This window comes from Haematobia irritans, chromosome 3 (genome assembly GCF_050003625.1).
Source record: "Haematobia irritans isolate KBUSLIRL chromosome 3, ASM5000362v1, whole genome shotgun sequence".
Lineage (NCBI taxonomy): Eukaryota > Metazoa > Arthropoda > Insecta > Diptera > Muscidae > Haematobia > Haematobia irritans.
Window position 1 is genome coordinate 231768115 of NC_134399.1, and position 18171 is coordinate 231786285.

An 18171-nucleotide genomic window follows, 5' to 3' on the forward strand; every position below is an offset into this window, starting at 1 on the left:
TTTAGACAAACAAAGTTTTCTTTTGAAGCTAACAATTTTTTTAAAAGCAAATAAAAAATTATAGCCAATTATTTGTCACAAATTCGAGTTTATTTCCTCTTACAGAAACTAATTTACATTAAAAGAGAATTTCGTTTGTCTAAAATGTCGTTACAGAGGAAACTATTTTTTCTTTGGGTGTATGACCCGTATTCGCACACTGTTAGAAATATATGTTTTTCATATGTTCCGATATAAACACAACACGGAACACAATTTTTAAACACAATATATTTAAGTGCAAACATGTAATGTTCCTAAACTAACACAAAATGTTTGGGACACATATGTTAATATGTTAGAATATATTATGTTTGGGGCATGAATGTTTCATAAAAATAATATGTGTGAATGTAAACATATATAAATTTACAAATTTCGAGTAAACATATATGATTCATGATAAGGCCGAAAATTTAATATGCTTAAGTCTAAATATTATTTAAGTCTAAATATTATTTAGAATGAGTATTCGGAACCAAGAGAATAGACATTTGAAAAAAAAAACAGCATATTTGTATTACAGAAAAAGATGCGAAGAACTCAAAAATTTCGTGGAAGTGAAAATTATGTGAGGGAATGAGCACAATCTTCTTTGGGGAATTCTCCCAAGCATATACTATTTTTGGACTCAAAATGCTTCCAAACATATAATATGCTCTCATAAAACAAACCTATTAATGTTTCGGCAGTATCCACTAATATATATGTTCTTGCAAAATATGTTTGGAACATACGTTAGTGAAGCGATTTTTTTTGAGGGTGCAGGTTGTTAGTTAAGCATTAACTCAAAAACACTTCCGCATAATGAATATTTTGTGGGGGCGCACTATAAAATAGTAAAATATTCTGTAAATATTGATACACACAAAGAAAAAAACGCTTGGAAAGCGTGTACCGAAAACGTTTTTCTTTTGTTAGAGTTTTTTGAATTCCTTCGAGAATTTTAAACTTTTATCGCCAAAAAAATTCGTTTATTACAAAATTTTTATTTTTTCAATAAAAAAAAATATTTTTGAACCAACAACACAGTCCATTTCGCCTATATCAAGCACTGACTTTAAGTCTTTAACAAGACACATTTTACAGTTCATAGTAAAAAGTTAATATTGTAATATGCAATGTTAAACTTTTGTTTTGGGAATCTTCCGAACATACCTGGAATATATGTAAAAAAAAAAAACAAAAAAAACTTTGTATGTTTCAGTTAAATAATGTTTGTTTAATCGGTTCGTGGGCGCCGCAAGCAATGCTATATAAATATAACTTATATGGATAATTGTCTATTGATGACAATAACAGCTGCATAGCTCAGTGTATAGTGTGTTGGCTTACAAATTGCATGGGCCGCGGTTCGATTCTCCGTTCAGGCGAAAGGTAAAATTTAAAAAATTTATACAATCGAATAATTTCTTCGACATTGTTCGTATTACGGAAAAAGGTGCCAGAAACTAAAAAACCTCGTGGAAGTGAGAAAGATGTGAGGGAAAATGCAATTAGCCAGAAAAGATTGTTATTTTGAGTTATTCTTTATGAAATTGTTTTTACATCCTGGAAAAGAATAAACGTTTATCACAAAAAGTACACCGAAAAAAAAGTTTACTATTTTTTATGAAAAATGAACTAACCCATAGTAAGAATGACCATGATTTGGCGCCAAAGATTTTTTTCATCTAGATAAGTTCATGATTTTCTTATACATTAGTTAATGTATTGCATCGTATTTTAGTTCATTATTACTATGCTGTGGGAAGAATATAGTTAAACTCATTCAAAATATTCCTGCTATCTGGAAAAATGAACAATTTTTTGGGAAGCCTGTATTAAGAAATTGGTTTGAAATAAACTTTTTGTCGGTATAATTTTCAAAAAAGTAGAGAAATTGAGGAATCAAAGGTACAACAAACCTGTATACAACTAATACATTTTTCGTACAAAACAAGTCAATTTTCTATAACCACCAGTATTTTATTCCAAAAAATTATTATTATATTACACAAAACTATGGGTTATGATATACAATAAAGGAAATATTTTTATTAGTACGTTGGATGCAGTTACTTGTCGGTAGTTAGTAATTGCTTCTTCAAAAGAGTAATATTCTACGTTATTAGGACTAAACTAATTAATTTAAATTTCCATGTTTTCTATCCACATGAAAGATATATTGAATTGTCCAATTTCTTCGATTTTGGCTAACTTTTGTTGGGCGGATTTGTCTTATAAGCATCTGAAATTGCAAAGTTATACAAAATATAAGAAAAATATTATCAAATTCTATCGTTCATATTGATTTTTAACTTACGGTTTCAAAAGTATTTCCTAGAGCCAATAAGGATATCAGCTTAATTAGCATTAAACAGTAAGAATATTCAAAAAATCACCATTGCAAGACCTGTTTACCTGCAAGTGAAAATAATAATTTTTAATAAATTGAAATTTTAGTTTTATTAAAAACGGACAAAATACCGTTTATAGAAAAACTTACCACATTGAAAAATCCATCCAGTTTTCTTTAATAATCCATTATAAAAAAAAATAATCTTTATAAAAAACTTGGTTTGGGCTATTCTCCATCAAGTTATATTTAAATTTGTATCGAAGACGTATAATTTTATACTCTTCTTAGTGATTTATTTTTAATTTTAGCGGCTAAACTCGAACTTAGTACTCACCTGTAGGAATTGTGTAACATAAAAAAAATAGATTAAAATAACTGGTTGCATCTCCAACCTGTGATCCAGATGTAGAATAAATATAGATCATCCTATTACCACTCATGTTCTATATTTTTTATGTAAATCAATTAAAAATCCGCACTAATTTTAAACTATTAACAGAAATATACAGTTCCTTAATCTGTTATTTGTTTTTATCAATAAAAAACGTTTTTGATTTCTCTAACATCACATCATTCACTTCTCAGTTTATAAAATGTTTCGAAATAAATGTATTTTCATTAATAATCACCAATACCTCACGTACAACTTTGCAAAATTAAAACCACGTGTGCACTTCATAAATGCATCCACATAACTGAATGCAACAATAAAACTCAAAGACACAAATAGCATAAAGAAAAACAACTCCGTAAAGAAAAACAACTCCACACACACATACGATCCCTTTCTGATCTCGCTATTGCAAGAAAACAACTCTCACCACAAAAGATACCAACAACACACAAGGAATATTCCATTGCTTTTGAATCAAAACAACCAACAACAGCATAAATGACGCAATAACAAACACAAACAATCATACGAGATATACACAAAATGTCTCTTAAAAACTCCCTCACATGATGCACTCACATTTTCCAGTAGAACGGTTATTGATTAGTTGGAATTCTATCTATAAGTTAAGGTAAAATATATACCAAATCTATGAGGAATCTATAAACAATTATATACACACGTCAAGGATTATATTAACTACTTTTTATTCTACTTTATCTACAATTTTCAATGTGAGTAAAAACACTCCCACATATAATAAAAAGGGAAATAATCTGTAGGTAGCCATCGTACGAATCGGTAATGTCGTTAAGTTAATTTTTACTAAAAAAATTTTTTTCCATATAAAATTTTTTCTTAGTAAATTGTCCACATTTCGTAGTAAGATTTTTATATTGCCCATGTATTTTTATAATAGAATCAACGATGCATTAACTACTGTGTTGGAAATTTATTTAAGGAAAAATCCTTCCCATTTCGTAGTTAGTGAACTAAAAAACATTTACTGAATTTTTATAAGTTTTCCTTTAGCTAAGTTCATTTTCGTTGTGGTTACGAAAAATGAACTATAGTACAGTAAATTTGTTGAACTATGTGAAAGTTAAAATGGTCCTTAAATTTACAAGACACTTTTTTTTCTGTGTATACACTTTTCTTCCAAATAAACTTCTTTACAGCGAAAAGCAAATGAGAAACGAACTTTGTTTGTCTAAAATTTCTTTTGGGAGGAAAGAATTATTTTTTTGCGTGTACATATCATTTCTTGGGATTATGCCCAATATTTGCAAACTATATTATTTTGGAAAAAGAGCTTTTTAATGGACGAAATTAGAGAATTATTGAACAGCTCCGACCATATGCGGCTATAAAATATTTACAAAGTTGCTTTAAATAAAGATGCGAAACATTTCGTTGCAGAAAATTCATTATAATAACGAAAATTTTCTTTTCCTGTGATGTCAACAACTGAAAGTAGAATATTTGGTAAACGTTGCTGGAATATTCTCAAAGCAAAATATGAAGACAATGAACGCAAACACTTTGGAAGGGAAAAGTTTCAAAATGTCCAACTTTTTAGGGTCTGCATATCCATGTGAGACAAGGGAAACTTTTTTCCTCTATTTCGTTCATTATTATTGCAAGTTTGTACAATTAGATCCCAAAAAGTACACTTTTATGTTCTCCTTGGCACAATTGAAAAAATTATTTTTCTTCCCCGTTTGAGTGCATCGAGATGAAAAACCTTTAATTCGCTTTATTTTAAATTGCAGCTTCAATTTCTCTTTAAATTTTAATTTACTTGAGTTGTACTCATTTTGACAATTTCAAATGTTCCAATCCTATACATTCTATCCAAATGACCATGAATGCCATACACAATACCTTAAAAATGACCACATTTACGGCGGATATCTTTCGCGTTTGTCGAAATTGATATGATGCTGGCAGGCTCAGAACATTTCCTTGTTGCTACTGATATGGCGGAGAGGAGCGAATCGCCGCCAAGCACATCAATTAAAATGTGATCTTTTTAATGAGTTTTTTCTTTGTGTTGTTGTTTTTCTCCGTTTTTTTTTTAATTTTTGATGATGACACAAAAAGACATTCACTTCGGTGCAAATGAACATGGGCTACTGAACAGAGCAGCGTTTAAAGGAATACACCAAACCATGAAGCTGTTATCGCATGCAACAATCAGACAGACGGTGGTGGGATTATAAATTAGTTCTGTGGAAATTTTCGCACATCCTTTTATGCCAAATTAAATGTGATTAATTGACATAATGATGCAAAATTACCCAAAATATTTGCAACGTCCAATCACAAGGCAACCGCACACACATGCACACTCACTAAAGAATAGCGACCAATGTAACAAAGCTCTGTGCAGGGAACAGTTGAGAAATGACTGTAATGGAAGTTGGTCGACGGCTGCATTGCTGAATCTCTCATTCCGATCTCCATCACAGCCAGTTGGGCTGCCTTGTCTCATCAGTGCGCTTAACGCCGTTTTATCAATGATTTACTGCTGGTGGTGGGGACAGTGAACAAAACTCAGTTCAATCGCAGCATCCAGTCATTCTACAGGCTGGCAGTTACAATCGACTGCCGCTTTCCTGGTGCACAGTCTCAATTTCCCATTGGATGCCATAAAGTAACCAGAATTGCGTTTGCCGAAAATGCTCTCCCCACACTTACAGATGCAGCCGCACTGCAAAATAAAACGGCAATCGCAAATCGAAGCCTTCTCAACCGCATCATGTCCACTGGACGAACAAGTGGCAAATCTTATGTGGAAAGGTCCGCTTTGGGTAACGTGAGTTGGGTTCTCCCTCTGCGGCGTTTGCTAATAAATTTCTCTAATCTGACACGATCTCTAAAGTTGATCAGTGCTGCCAATGCCTAAGTCACTATTAGCCCATACGCGGAGTGCGACTAACTGGTTGGCTACCTGGCTGGTTGTCTTGGCCATCTGGAACGCATAATGCCCGAAGAGTCTCGTTGCCACAGAGCGCGAAATGGAAGGGGACGAACACCAATGTTGCAGCACATTACGTTGAAATTTATGGAACGAGTGTTGTGTGAAACAAGTTGATTGAGATTACGTGAATGGGATTTCTTGGCCGTAATGATGTCGATAAGCACAGGAGTTTTTGATTGTGTTTAGCTACTGCTTAACCGACGAGAATCTTCTCCCGTATTTGTGCGGCATAGTCTGTAAATGCTGACAAACAATCGGATCATATCACATGTCCATTCCTATACTCTCTACGACAAGTATCTCATCTTGATGCAATCACCGGCCACTTGCAATAGCCGAAGGAAATGATAAATACTCATTCCCAACTGAGTTCCTGAATGTATTATGTCCGCCGTTAGCATAGACTGAAGATGTGCTAACATAGGTAATTATATTGTCCACACTGCGAAAGCAGTTAGCTTTTATATTTTTGTACTAACTGTAACTTCATCCAGTAACAGAACGAGAATTAAGTTGCTTTCAGATCAATGCTTTATTTATCACTCATATCTTTGTGAACGATATAAGTACACTGAAAAAACGACTAATATGACTATATAATAAAAAAAATATTATGGCAAAAGTGGTAATTTTGTATGCTTGCCAACAAAGAGTTTTATGTACCTTTACAAATACACCATTAACAACAAAGGTTCAAAAAAAAAAAAAAAAAAACAAAAGTGATGTCTCTATTTCACTAAAGCCAATTTAACTTTATTTTAGTTCATTGAATTATTATGTTTGGAGAAAGTTTCCTTTACTCTAATAATTTTTTGCGTACGTGAGTTGAGAGAACTAAAAAAGGGGAAAAATTATACACAAATTAATCATAAAGATTTACTTAATTCGTATTTCTCACAAAATAGTTCATTATTTCTTTTAATTTGTAAATTTTACTACAAATGAGTTCATTATGAAATTCGTATGTCACTGGAGACATTCTTGCAATTTAGAATTCTATTTTTATACCCTCCACCATAGGATGGGGGGTATATTAACTTTGTCATTCCGTTTGTAACACATCGAAATATTGCTCCAAGACCCCATAAAGTATGTATATTCTGGGTCGTGGTGAAATTCTGAGTCGATCTGAGCATGTCAGTCCGTCCGTCCGTCTGTTGAAATCACGCTAACTTCCGAACGACACAAGCTATCGACTTGAAACTTGGCACAAGTACACCCAGAAAAAAGTGCCTTCGAAACTAAAGGAAAAAATTTTTCAACAATATAGTTTATCCATTTTATTTCCATTAAGGTAAATTTTTGTGAAAAATAATAAAATTTACTCGTTTCAGTAAAAAAATCCTAAACTTTAAGCAGTTAGGAATAGTTCATTAACTAGAATAAGGCATGGAATTTTACTCATACTATTTTCTTCGCTGGGTATAAGAATTTACTACTGAACAAGAAAATTTTATTCACCGATAACAAAGCATTCGTAAAAATAAACAAAAACCGAACTAAAACCAAGTTTCCTCAAAATTAGTAAAATTTCTTATAAAATGATAATTGCGACTTCCTTTATAATAGAAAGTTTTTCATACATACGAACAACACTTGGCATAGAAAAATATTTTAGTTCATTCGTACTAAGAAGTATGCAATCCTTTCAAAACTTAAGGAAACACACTTGTTAGAATATAGGAAATTTTCCTAAATTTCTATTGTCTACCTGTAATCGATACCTGTCATCGTAATCGATGTGTTTGCGCGTGGGTGTAATCGATATATTTGCGCGTCGGTTGTTTTTTGAGTTGGAATCGCGTTGTTTTGGTATACGGAGAGATTGTTAAAAAATAATATGGTAAAATAATATAATAAATAACAAATAAAATATATAAAATATTTGTTATTTTAAATTAGTGAGAAAAATTTTCGTTTTTTTAAATAAATCTATCAATGTTCGTGATAGTGTATAAAGAAAGAAAACACCAGCAGAATAACAACCCTTTCATTTGTCTTCATTTTGGAATCTTCAATTATCAGGTAATATTCAGTGACGCTAACCTTTTGCAACAAAAATGTTTTATGATTTTTTATATTTGTAGGTATTGAAATTGTAAAAGGAGGACAACATCGTTAGGCAGCAACTTATTAAAAGTGAAAAGTACAAGAAGAAGAAAAAGTGCGTTTTACAGTTGATAATATCACACGGAAATTGGAAATAGTGGAATAAAAAACTAATATTTCAAAGAGATTCGATGCTGTTGATTCTTAATAAATATATTCAATATATTAATAAAACATGTCTTTTATTGAAGATAAAAATGCTTATAGAAATAAATAAAATTGTATTTAAAAACGAAGGTAAGCCGTTCTAATTAAGAAGTAAAAGTTTTACCACAAATGTGTAAGATTTGTCGAAATGAATGAAAAAATTTCAATAAAATCATTCCATATATGAATTCAAATTAGTTAAATTTTTTCATTCTGTAGTATAGTGGTATATAAATATAGGAAAATGTTAACTAATATATGGAATGCATTATTCCCAATTTCTACGAAAATCACATCGTTCAAACAAATAAAAATGTCTTTGGCGCTATACGAAGTTCAACTTTCTTCACAATGAGTTCATTTTAACTTAAAGAAGGGGTCACTTTTTTCTGGGTGTAGTTGTTATTCATGTAGGTCGGATGGTATTGCAAATCGGCCATATCGGTCCACTTTTACGTATAGCCCCCATATAAACGGACCCCCAAATTTGGCTTGCGAGGCCTCTATGAGAAGCCAATTTCATCCGATCCGGTTTTGGTGCCTCTTGGAGGAGCAAATTTCATCCGAGTGAGTTGAAATTTGGTACATTGTGCTAGTATATGGTTGTTAACAACCATGCGTAACTAGGTCCATATCGGTCTATAGTTATATATATCCCTCAGATAAATCGATTTCCAATCACGCAAAAATTGGTCCATATCAAGTTCATAATTGTGTATAGCCCCCATATAAGCGACCTCCATATTTCAATTCTGGCTCTCTACGTACCGTGCAAAAAGTCCATATCGATTCGTAATTATTTGTAGACTTAACTATACATAACTTTTTGTCTAATATATACCACGTATGGACTAACTCACAATTTAGAAAACGATGTTAAGAAGTTTTAAGATACCACAACCCAAGTAATTCGATTGTGGATGACAGTCTTTCGTAGAAGTTTCTACGCAATCCATGGTGGAGGGTACATAAGATTCGGCCTGGCCGAACTTACGGCCGTATATACTTGTTTTCTTTCAAACTACAAATTTTTCTTTAACAAGTGAAAAAAAAAATTATTTGTGCCTAATAAATTTTCTTGAATTTTTGTGATATCCTGATGTCAGCGTTTGTAATACTGTTTGGTTTAAATTTTCTAAAAATATTAAAAATTTTCTAAAATTAACCAAAAGCATTCTTCCTGGTGGGTGCACAGTTTTTTTCAGTACGTTCATGAATAAACATTCTATTTTCGAATTTAACATCTCTAATTAATCGTAAATGCACATATTTTTGTTTGATACCATCACGAAATTAATTGCTTCATTCAATCATCACAGAATTAATTAGAATACTTGATTAACTATTTATATCCTTCATCACTAATGTGGTATAGTTTGTGCATTTGTATGTAACGGCAAATTTGGTATTTGACCTTTCTTCGGGTCAAAGACAATCACTATTTATTTTAGAAAAACTCGGTTCAGACTTAGATATAGCTGTTATATATATTTATCACCGATTTGATCATAATTGACGTGTTTATCGTATGTTTAAATTTTTCCCATTTCATGGAAAAGAAAATTATTTGAAATTAAATCGCTTTCAAATATATTTTTGGTCTTAGATTTGCATACCTTTTAAAAGTACGTTTGCCTGTCAGATTTTTTGCCATTTCATTCAATCTCATCACTAACAGAAACAAATTAAATGACTATCACTGTTTTTCGAATCATCAGCTGTCACTTGAGCAGTAAATGTAAAAGAATATACGCACATATCTAATTTTATTTCAAATTCACGTTTTTCTGTGAAAAGTATTTTTACAAATTATAATTATCAGTTCACAGTTAGTGTCCAATTCTATTCAAGTCTGTATTCCTTGCCAACATTTCAAAATCATTTATAATCGTCCCCTTCTCATATTTGCTTCTTCCTATTTCTTGCTACTGTAAATTAATTTTCTTAATACTGTAATATTCCCGTTGAACAACAATAAACCACACCGAAATCAATAACTCTAAATAAATATTGAAAGTGCAAATAGTTTTTCATTGTGGCTTAAATACAGTATTTAGGTAATTAAATTTATTTAAATTATTTATCTTTTAAACAATAGACATTATGTGAGAAGCAATAACTCGGTCATTGGCACAGACTGTTGTAAGATTTCTCCATGTGTGAAATGGAAATTGAATGATGACTGTATCGGGGCTGGTCAGTTATGGACAAGGTAATCCTTTCATAGGATAATTAGTAACGCACTCATCAAGAACAATGGCATTGTGTGGGCAAGGAAAACACCTGCTTATTATTGTTGCCACATTATGCATTTGTGAAGCATTCATGCAACTAATTGTGACTGCCCCATAATTCATTTGTCATATTACGAACTACTTACTTAATTAATTATCTAACCATGATCACACACATCGTTGCATACGATTCCCTTCCCGCCACCGTTGTACACATCATACGCACACCACAACCACCCCCCTCCACCCCCATTACTAAGAAATGGGATATTTGTATGCAAGTTGGACTCAATGTACTGAATGATAAATTTGATATAAGGCTAAACAGAAAGTTGCTTTAGTTGTTGTTATTGTTGGTGTTGGTGCAATATTAACCCCATTATTTATTAATAATACCCTCAATTTCATAGTGAAGCCTATTTCCCTAATCAAATTCAAAAATGCTCTATCATCATCCAATGTGTGTTTTAGATTATCATTATGCAGGTTTCTCACATTGTCAGGCATTCATTCGTCGTTACTTCTTGTGGGATGTCAACCAACCTGCTGCTAAAGTACCTACTTACTAATGTGTTAAAGACTCCGTATCTATCTTTGTATCTACACATGTATGCATGTTTCACCGGTGAGTAGGATGGACATGTATGCCCAGAACAACAACAGCAAATACACATAAATCCATATATGTATAAATTTTGGAGAAATGGAAACATGACATTTTGGGGGTTGGACGACGACTGCAGCTCATGTGGTCTATGGGACTAGGGTTTGGGTGTGAGTGACTCTTTAAAATAGAAATGAATTGCTTAATTTTTGGCCAAATTGAATGAATGAACAGTAAACGCAATATGGGCATTTGCCTATTGCCCTGGACTGACTACTGTTTGGTACAATGAATTTGGACAATAGAGCTCGGCAACGAACAGAGGGGAGACTTTCGTACTAAGCTCTTTTACAGGTGAATTGGTGGTCATCATGGTAGCTATAGTTGTACAATAAATGTCCGGAAATGGACACACATTTGCACCTGTGAATTATGGCGTGGGTCAAACATCAGCAGAATCACAATGTTTAGTTTAAACGTTAGCAGCCGTAGGGCTAAAGCGGGTGGGGTTAGTTACTTTAGTGCACAGAAAAAAATATTGTCAAATTCCAAAAACACTTTAAACCAAAGATACTGAATCCCCAAATCAATACATTTCAAGCGTTTTTATTTTAAATCTAAAGTTTCAATCAGGGCTGTGGAGTCGAGTTAATTTTACTCGACTCCGGCTCCGACCCCAGCATTGCTTCTTAGTCTCGACTCCGACTCCGGAGTCGACTCCAGGTGGTGTACCTAAATCTCATTTTAACCAATTGTAATTGTAAGGTGTAGTGTTCCAAAAATATTTTTATATGTCCAAAAGAAATTTAATTTTAATTTTTGATACGACTCGACGACAAATCTCAGCATTTTAGGGATGTAAAGAACTCTGCATTTTAATTTCAGGCCAATAAATTATAATACGACATAAGACTATATAGAGACCACATCACAATATGCACTGAAAAAAAAGCATGCCCGTTCCAAAGATTTTGTCTTTACTTTTGTAAAATTTTGGAATTGATTCCGAGCCAAAGAAGCGGAGAATACATGTAAGGATATGTTACTTTTAAGACACAATTCTCTTTTAAATTTGGGTTTTGTGTACTTGCTTCCAGGAAGCAAATTTTAATTTTTCGCTTTTTTTCTTTATATGCTATCAAAGTCAAACGAGTTAAAGACAGCTTTATTTTCCAAATTAAGACTCGACTTCTAGTAGAAATTATGCTATGTGTCAAGTAAAAAACGTCTTTAAAATAAAGTGTTCTATATTTGAACGATTTTTTGCTTTGTAGTCAAGATGCAAAAAAGACAACAATTTCATTAAATTGAAAGAATTTTTCTGAATTATTAAAATCAAGATGACCTTAGCCCAAACATTTTTTCTTTCATGTTATGATACCCATTTTTAAGTGAAAATTTTCAATGAAGTCGTATTTAAGGACAATACGACTTCATTGAAAAGTTTATCGACTTTTGGACAAGGAAAAAAGCTTTATATTAGAGAAATGCGTCTACTATGCTAAGCAAATTTTGGCACGTTGGCAGAGCTTTAATTTAAAATTGCAGCTTCCAAGGACATCGGGTGTATATGGAGATTTCTCAAGTAATTATCTCCATATACAAAATCTGGGCCGACGGAAAATTTCCACATTTATTATGGATCTCAAATAACTCAAAATTTCTGACAAATCTTATGAACATTTTTGACTGGGAAAATTTCTTTAAAAAAATCGGAGATGGGTTTCTGTGTAGGTGCTATATCACAAAATTGTCCGGTATGACCCATCTTCGAACTCGACATGTCTGCCAAAAATTCAGAACGTTAGGTTCTACTGCTATATTGCCTTAAAATTGTACCTTTATCAAGAGTATATATAGGGTCAAAATCGATATTTTAATATGTTAAAAATGGACTATAAAGGGTGATACGGTCAAAATTTGGTCAATATAAACTTGACGTATTTCTTTCAATTTTGCATTTAAAAACCTGAACACCCCTCATTTTGAAGGTGTGTGTGTGTAGAATGTTGCTCCTATTTTGATTTTGGAATTCACTCTTCAGTTTTCAAAATGCCGTCCAAGCAAGAAGAGCAGCGTATCAAAATTTTGCTCACGCATCGTGAAAATCCGAGCTACTCGCACGCAAAGCTGGAAAAATCGCTAAAAGTTGCCAAATCAACCGTTACAAATGTAATTATGTTTGGGGAACGTTTGTCGACAGCCAGGAAGTCTGGATCGGGGGGAATCGAAAACCGGAAGCCGCTGAGACGACAAAGAGAGTTGCCGGTAGTTTCAAGCGAAACCCTAACCTCTCTCTCCGAGATGCCGCAAATAAGCTGGGTGTATCGTCTACAACCGTGCATCGAGCCAAAAAACGAGCCGGACTATCGCCTTACAAGAAGGTAGTGACTCCAAATCGCGACGATAAACAAAATACGGCGGCCAAAGCGCGATCCCGTAGGCTGTACACGACGATGCTGACGAAGTTTGACTGCGTGGTAATGGACGACGAAACCTACGTCTAAGCCGACTACAAGCAGCATCCGGGACAGGAGTTTTATACGGCAAAAGGAAGGGGAAAGGTAGCAGATATTTTCAAGCACATAAAACTGTCAAAGTTCGCAAAGAAATATCTGGTTTGGCAAGCCATCTGTACCTGTGGCTTGAAAAGCAGCATTTTCATAGCTTCCGGGACTGTCAACCAAGAAATTTACGTGAAAGAGTGTTTGAATAAACGTCTGCTGCCTTTCCTGAAGAAACACGGTTGTTCCGTACTGTTTTGGCCGGATTTGGCATCTTGCCATTACGGTAAAAAGGCCATGGAGTGGTACGCCGCCAACAACGTGCAGGTGGTTCCCAAGGACAAGAACCCTCCCAACACGCCAGAGCTCCGTCCAATTGAGAAATACTGGGCTATTGTCAAGTGGAACCTAAAGAAGGCCAAAAAAACTGCTAAGGACGAGCAACAGTTCAATGTAAACTGGCTTTCTGCGGCGAAGAAGGTGGACAAGGTGGCTGTACAAAATCTGATGGCAGGTGTCAAGCGTGAGGCCCGGCAATTCGGATTTGGAAAAGCGAAAGCCTAACTGAATATTTTTCCTGAATTTTATACTAATTGAACTTGAAAAAGAAATATAATTTGATTTTCTAAATAAACGATTTCACCGATTTACACGCGTTTTCCCTTGACCAAATTTTGACCGTATCACCCTTTATATTACAATTAATTAATTCAGTCCATATTCTAGTAAAACCTGCTTTTGATATCACCGTGACATTTCACCCATATAAATACACTTTGAATGCCCTGAAATCCAGTACTTCGTTTTTCGTTGTTCGATTAAAAATCCTAATGGAATCTAATTTGTGGAAATATTTCTTAAGTTAGGTGGCAGCCTGATATTCAGTCCATTGTGATATCACATTGGTGAACTTCTCTCTTATCACTGAGTGCTGCCCGATTCCATGTTAAGCTCAATGACAAGGGACCTCCTTTTTATAGCCAAGTCCGAACGGCGTACCACATTGCAGTGAAACCACTTAGAGAAGCTTTGAAACCCTCAGAAATGTCACCAGCATTACTGAGGTGGGATAATCCACCGCTGAAAAACTTTTTGGTGTTCGGTCGAAGCAGGAATCGAACCCACGACCTTGTGTATGCAAGGCGGGCATGCTAACCATTGCACCACGGTGGCTCCCATTTCTTAAGTTACAATGATATGAAGTGTTTTTCAGATTTTGTTTGGCCGGAGTCGGAGTCGAGCAAATTTTCTACGACACCGGCTCCGACTCCAGCAAAATTATCAGACTCTGACTCCGACTCCTCAGCCCTGGTTTCAATATTTCAGTTAATTTAAGGACAATTTCTTTAGATCAAAAATGTGTTTCTTTACTCTAAGGAAAATTTGGAAAAACTCAAAATTTAAAAGAGAATTTGAGCAAAAATGCATCCGTAGTGCAAGTCTCCGCCTCTCCGGCTCGGAATTAATACCAAATTCAAAATCTTTGGAATTAGTCAAGATTTTTTCAGTGTGAAGATGGTTATTTGGTATTAGTTGTTGCAGTTGGCTTTGGGAAGGCCTTCGGTGCCCATAAGTTAGAATAGTTTTTGAAAAGCCCATATTCAGATGTCATGTGGGTTACAACACAAACTACAACACTCATGTGTGTTGCAGTAGTATGTGGACACAAACACATGCTCGTATATTAGTCTTGTACAGGCACTGTGGGCACATTATCGTTAATTAGTTCAAAACACAAATGTAGGTAAGCACACAATGTACATTCATGTATACTCACATTTTAGGGATATCGACGCTGGACTTTGGCGGGATATTTTTACAGTTCTTTAAAACTACTAGATTCCATTACTAAGATTTGATTCCCCAAACCACTATGTTAATAGACCGATTTTCCAAACCAAATTCTTGAATTTCAATTTGCTTAAAATTTGGGAGCTATGCCTTTGTGTAAAGAGTATAATAACTTTGTTTTGAGCTTGTTTAGTCCTTGGTTATCCATCTATTTGATGTTCAGAGAATAGAACTCAATCTTCCGGAAATTTTGGTAAATTAGTACAATGATACCCTATTTCAAAAACTCGGGCGAAATAAATATGTGGAAGTTATGTCTAAATTTCGTAATTTCTAGTAATTTCAAACCGTAATGCAATCTCATACACTGGTAAAAAGCATATCCAGTTCGAAATATTTTGACTTTATATTAATAACTTTGGTGTTGATTCCGAGTCAATGAGGCGATGTACTACACTAAGCATAGGCAATTCTTTGTAAAATTTATGTTTAGTGCACAAATTGTAATTTAATCATTTCCATCTGTTGTAATCATGCAATATCATCCTATTATATTTTTAAATGTTTTTTTTATCTTTATATACAATTTATAAAAAATCATCCAAATTAAAGATTTCAATAATATCGAAGAAATGTTGCAGATTTATTAAAATCAAGTTGCCTCATTTCAAAAATTTTTAACTTGGATTAAGATACATAAGTGGGTTGAAATAGAGTTTAACATTTAAAGTTCAAATCACGAATTTTTAAATATAATTGAAATGCATGACATAGGTATTAGAACTTCGTATACAATTTATAAAAAAATCATCCAAATTAAAGATTTCAATAATATGGAAGAAATCCCAGCAAAAAAATTGGAAGTTCTTCCAAAAGCACAACTTTAAAAGCACTTCCATAAGATGTACTCCCAATGATGTTCTTTATTTTAAATACACAGGAAGTTATTTTCATTCAATTTTTTATAACATGTTTTTTTTCATATTTGTAATGGGTAATTTAAACTTTTTTTGTTTCAAATAGGTTAAAAACAGAGTAAGAATTCATAAAGTGGTACAAATATTTTAAATTTTGTCGAAAAAAATGCTAAATCCAATTTAAAAAAATGTCGAATTTTTGAAAATATTTGAGGTCAAACGTTTCAGACAAGCGTTAGAATACACCTAAAGAAATGATGAAAATTCAGTGCACCGGCTGTTGAAATGGAGGACTTCCATCCTATGACAAGCGCATGTTAAATTCATCGCTTCTGCGTCAATTTTGCACCACTTCCGGATTCAAAAAACACATTCTCATTACTTTTTTGGCGACGCTTTTTTTGCTGCAGATGTTGCAGATTTATTAAAACCAAGTTGCCTGATTTCAAAAATTTTTAACTTGGATTAAAATACATAAGTGGGTTGAAATAGAGTTTAACATTTAAAGTTCAAATCACGAATTTTTAAATATAATTGAAATGCATGACATAGGTACACGCAAAAAAATAATTATTTCCTCCCAAACGAAATTTTAGACAAACAAAGTTCGTTTCTCATTTGCTTTTCGTTGAAACGAAGTGTATTTGGAAGAAAAATATATATATTTTTTGTGATAAACGTTTATTCTTTTCCAGGACGTAAAAACAATTTCATAAACTCAAAAAAAAAAAATCTGGCTAATTGCATTTTTCCTCACATCTTTCTCACTTCCACGAAGTTTTTTAGTTCTTAGCACCTTTTTCTGTAATACAAAAAATGTAGAAGAAATTGTAGAATTTTATAAATTTTTTAATTTTTTTACCTTTCGCCTGGACGGAGAATCGAACCGCGGACCATGCAATTTGTAAGCCAACACACTATCCACTGAGATATGTAGCCGTTATTGTCATCAATAAACAATTACCCATATAAGTTATATTTATATAGCATAGCTTGCGGCGCCCAGAAAAATACATTTAGTTGGGCACCGTGGAGCAGTGGTTGCTACGTCCGACTTGCATGCCAAGGGTCGTGGGTTCGATCCCTGCTTCGACCAAAGTTTTTTTTTTACATATATTCCAGATATGGTCGGAAGATTCCGAAAAAATGTTTAACATTACATTCTAATACATTAAATTTTTGCTATGAACTTTAAAATGTGTCTTTTAAAGACCTAAAGTCAGAAAAGAACAGTGTTTGAGATAAACGAAATGGACTGTGTTTTTGGTTCAAAAATAACTTTTTTTATTGAAAAAATAAAAATTTTGTAACAAACGAATTTTTTTGGTGATAAAATTGTATACTTTTCGAAACAATTCAAAAAACTCTAACAAAAGAAAAACGTTTTCGGTATACGTTTTCCAAACGTTTTTTTTCTTTGCGTGAATTAGAACTTCGTCACGGCGAAAATTTGTTTCAGTCCTAATTGTTTTGTCTAAATATTAAATATTAAGCTTAACTAGTTCAAACTTGCTAGTTGAGTTTAATATGTATCTGGTTAAAAAAAAAATAGATTGGATTGATTTAAATTGAATTGTGATTATAATATTAAATATCCCAAGATTGTTGTAAATATCAGCTGATCAAATAAAGAATGAGCGTATTCATCTTTAAATGGAAATTAAATCATAATTACAGATTAATAGTAAATGTTGATGTGGGCAAATGTACTCGACGAGAGCGTGAATGGTAAAAAAAAAACAAAACGAACTTCTCACAGGCTTAAGAAGTCAAACATTCACTAATGCACCGAAATTTTAAAGAACTGCCCGGACTGTGATCCCTTTAACATTGGTATATGACATCTCTAATATAGTGTACAAAGGATAGATACCACATAATTGCCATGGCTCGGAGAAGACAAGCGCAAAGGATGAATGTTATGTGTGGACATACATGAACTTTACGTTTAGTGTTCATATTTATGGTGGAAATTGCTCTTTTATTTGTGTTATGGATGAAGCAGACCAACTGACCCAACATACACTTAAGAATAAAAGCTTAACTGAATGTACCAGATTTTCACTATTGAAAATTAGACTGTTACGATTTGGGGGGACTTCTCTTTG

At 33.3% G+C, this 18171-nt stretch overlaps 1 long non-coding RNA gene across 1 annotated transcript; it reads left to right on the plus strand.

Annotated features, from left to right (window-relative positions):
- Nucleotides 1-7673: 7673 nt before the first annotated feature.
- On the plus strand, nucleotides 7674-8040 carry LOC142230458 (uncharacterized). Its single transcript, XR_012720695.1, has 2 exons — nucleotides 7674-7782; nucleotides 7845-8040. It is a non-coding gene; the product is annotated as an uncharacterized LOC142230458 (long non-coding RNA).
- The last annotated feature ends 10131 nt before the right edge of the window (nucleotides 8041-18171 follow it).